This window comes from Dipodomys merriami, unplaced genomic scaffold, assembly GCF_024711535.1.
Source record: "Dipodomys merriami isolate MVZ:Mamm:240054 unplaced genomic scaffold, mDipMer1.0.p SCAF_419, whole genome shotgun sequence".
In the NCBI taxonomy this organism is placed as follows: Eukaryota; Metazoa; Chordata; class Mammalia; order Rodentia; family Heteromyidae; genus Dipodomys; species Dipodomys merriami.
The window spans coordinates 250,155-254,529 of NW_027205815.1; the positions used below are offsets into that span (position 1 = coordinate 250,155).

At 34.0% G+C, this 4,375-nt stretch overlaps 1 pseudogene; it reads left to right on the forward strand.

The window, feature by feature from the left end:
- Positions 1–535: 535 nt before the first annotated feature.
- On the forward strand, positions 536–635 carry LOC138807252 (U6 spliceosomal RNA; annotated as a pseudogene).
- Positions 636–4,375: the final 3,740 nt, after the last annotated feature.

Below are 4,375 nucleotides of genomic sequence, written 5' to 3' on the forward strand. Positions count from 1 at the left end.
AATACCTTCCATTCTGAACAATTCTGTCTGAACTGTTCATCTCTCTATGATCTCATGTCAGTAATGTTAGTTTTGTTCCAGTGGTAAGATATTCTGATTGGTCTGTTCCTACATGGAAGAAGGGTAAAGGGTCAGCTAGACATTTGTCCCAGCAAGACCTCATTTGGGAAATTTTAATTTGCACAAGTTAAGAAGTAGCTCTTACGCAAGGCTTACTTTGAATACATTAGCTCCACAAAGCTAAGTCAGTTGATAAATAAATACTTGAAAAGCAATCACCTTTGGACTTAGCCGTAAAGGCTTCAAAGTATGTTCAAATTTAAAATGAAAACGACAAAATAGTCATTGACAAAAATTGCAAATTTTAGCAATCTACCAACAATAGTTTTTTTTTTCATTATACACAGAATTTTAGAGAAATAAGACCAATAGCATTTTTAGGAACAATAAGGGTTCCTTGTTATAAATAGTCAACCATGAATATATGCCTGTATAAAGATTGCATCATTAAGTACTTAAATTTAGAGGATACTACATGTTTCAGCAGCAGGTCTACCCAAATGACAACAATACAGAGATTAACATGGCACTTGCAGAAGGATGATACATAAATTCGTGAAATATCCCATATTTTTCATTCTTCAAATGCAAGAAATGAAAAACAGTTATTAAAAAGTTGATTACAAAAATACAAGTGTAACAATACAAGTAATTCATAGAATTGAAGGTTAGTTTGACATCAGTATATTAAATCTTCACCTGAGAAAGGCCTTTACATATCATAATCGTTACAAAACTTGAAATTAGTTAACATTGCCATTTTATCCCAAAGAAATAAAATAAGACAAGGACCTAGGAAAAAAAGGAATCTTAAACTTTTTCTATATGGAATGCAATTTGAAAGGACACATTTATTAATAAACATATACATTATATAACAATGTAGAATTCAAAGTATTATATCTAGGAGCGAATTAAATAGATTATGGATATTATACAAACATAGATATACTTTTTTCAGAAAAGCACCATGAACATCTTTAGTTTCTATACTATTCATTTCAAAAGATGTTAAAATTATTTCTGATTTAAAAAAATCACAAACTCTGCAGAAATTATTATAGATGTATACAAACAACTCTTGAATACATTTTGACATCAAAGTCAGGCAATTCACTTGGAAGAACACCTGGGAATCCATGAATTTTTAAAGTAGGATATTGCTGTTGCTTTGTTTTGTGAAAAAAATTGTAGGGACACAAAGGATGGACTGGCATTTTTGAAATTTAAGAAAATTAACCAAACGATTACAACTTAGGAGAACAATCTGTACAGTCTTCCACAACTTCAAAGAGGTAGTAATACTTACTTATCCTTTTGGAAATACCAAATGCAGTTTCTTCCAAGTTGTTCTTCAGACCTGGTTTGATATAATGGTTCAACAGAAAGAGATACAGCATATAGTTGTTACTTCTATTCCCAGCAGCGAGATGCAAGGTGGTCAAGAGACCTTTAGATTGGGGATTGGTGTTTGCATCATGATGAAGTAAGAAAGAAGCCACTCTGGTATTATTCCACATATAAGCACTGTGCAGGGGTGTCTAGCCATTCAGATTTATTGCATGAATATCTGCCTTGAGCTACCAATTCATGGACAATGTCTAAGTGTCCACTCTAGGCTTCTCGATGAAGAGGGTTATACTCATCCTCATTCCTAGTATTCATCTGGGTGGCCTTTTGGAAAGTAGTCTCCACACCGTAGTAAGTTGAATAATTTCAGGATCAAAAAGAAATTTGATTGGATCCTACTCCAATTTTTTCTTGCAATTGATACCATTCCTCACTTTTTCATCTTACTTCCTCTCTTCGTCAGAATTGCCTAACGAGAGACTTTGAGTGCCACTGGGAATGAGATGTCCATGTTTTTCCCCAATAGATTACATTGGTTGAACTGGTCAGAAAAATCTGGTGAATTTTCTGCACATATTTATTCACCATGATTTATTTTATCTTTTTCCATTTTTACTACTCTAAATTATTCTAACTGGAGAGTAGGGAATTTATAGAGCAGAGGAAAAATTTTCCTCAATATTCAAAGGTACAGACTGAAAATGATGACCAGTGGTGTCTTCATGTGCAGCTTATGCTAGGAATGAGAAAATAGGAAACAATGCCTTCTATGTAAATGATTTGGGATATACCATGTTATAGTGTAAGAGAACTCACTATTTAACATATGGGCTTAAATAGCTTTCTAGTAGCTTTCTAATGTTGGTATTCAACATTCGATAAAATGTATAATGCAATAGTAAAATAGAAGTCCTTTGTATGACTACCTAAATTCTTCTTTTTTTTTAAAGACATTTGTTTTCATCCAAAAAAATATTCCTGTCTATTGTCTTCAGGTGATTTTGATGATTGAAGATGCTTAATGAGAAGTCAAAATGTATTAGTAGTCCTTTGCTATCAATTAAGTTTCACTTTTTCTTCTTGGAGGATATAATGATCAAAGAAAGCAATCAGCAACAATCGTTCAGAATCATGCTTCCAGTGCAAATGAATTACCAGTAAGTAATCCTCGATACCATTATCCACAAAGATTTGTCACAGATACAATCAGCCTGCCTTCTCTAGCTGCTTTCCTAGCCTGGACCTATTCCTTCATTGTACAGGAAAAGTGTGATTCAACTGATTTCAGTCAGATCTGTTAGTAGAATTATCAAGTATTTAGATTCTTTTTTTTAAACTTAGTTGTGGGGCCTGAACTCTGGGCCAGGGCACTGTCCTTTAGCTCTTCAAATCAAGGCAAGCGCTCTACCACTTGAGCCACAGAACCACTTCCGGATGGTTCTGTTTATGTGGTGCTGATTTGGGAAATGGCAGAGCAGAAAGTGAAATGATGCAACCATAAATATAAAAACAAAATAAATTAGGATAATTATGGAGCAATCATATTGTCTATGAGAACCATGAAAGAGAAGAAAAGAGACACAGATGTGCAATGACCTAGCTAGCCACAAAATCCATGCTTCTAATCAATTGACAGAGCAAACAATTTTTTTAGTTTTTAAAAGAAATGGAAATAGAATATATGTATTTACTTGAAATTAGTAAAAACATTTTTAGTAGCCAACATAAAGAGTCAGAGATTTGACCAAATTACAGACAAGAATCTTAAACCTTGGGCTGGGATGGTCGCTCAGTGGTAGAGTGCTTGCCTTGCAGCTTACTACAGTGGGGAGACTACTTTCCAAAAAGGCCACTCATATGAATAATAGGGATGAGGATGAGTAAACCCCTCTTTATTGGGAAGCCTAAAGTGGACACCTGGACATTGTCCATGAGTTGGTAGCTCAAGGCAGATATTCATGCAATAACTGTGCATGGCTGGAAACCCCTGCACAGTGCTTATATGTGGAATATATTGCAACAGCACACAGACACACACACACACACACAAACATCATCATCATCATCATCATCATCATCATCAGATTTCTTAAGTATTTTTTGTGTATGGTCTTAAGAATAAATTTACATTACTAACTTGAATTTCTGACAGGACAATATCATCACTGTACATCTTCGTTGTATGCTCTCAGTTTTAAATTACTATCTAAGTATGTGCATTAGATAAGTATAGGAAAAAGTAGGAGCCACACCGGTGGCTTAGGTCTTTAATCTTAGCTAATCAGAAAGATGAAATCTGATGATTGTGCTTTGAAACCAGACCAAGAAAAAAAAGGTCCATTAGATTCTGATTTGAAAGTAACCACAAAAGCTTGAAATGGAGCATAGTATAAGCATTAAAATGCTAGCCTTGAGAAAACTAAAACAAAAAAAATAAATTCTGGAACACAGTCAGGCCCTGAGTTCAAGCTCTAGTATTAGCACCAAACTAATAAATGAATGAATGAATTAACTAAAAGTAAATTAAGTGGTCAAATGTGGAGAGGCAGGTAAAATGTGACACTGGATTATGTATTATTAGGTAAAATGTGGACACTGGATTATGTATTATTTTGTAATAAGGCAAATTATCATTTTTCCTAATCACTAATATTTTATTTGAACTTTTTTATACAATAAATCCTGAATTTGGCATACATGTATATGTGTTTGTACATGTGCGCACATGTGTGTTTATGTGCGTGAGTGTGTGTGTTTGCAATGTTGCTTGCCAATGTGGACAGAGTGAGGCTGAAAAGAGCTGTGTTGAAATGTTATTTATCAGTGCTCCATCCTGTCATTTCAGTGGAACCACCCTTCTGTACATTTCATTTGTCAAATAATAACATCACCATAATCAAAGCATTTACACCATTAAGTTAGATAAAATAGATCACTTTCAGTTCTTAGTATATATTAGGCAAGA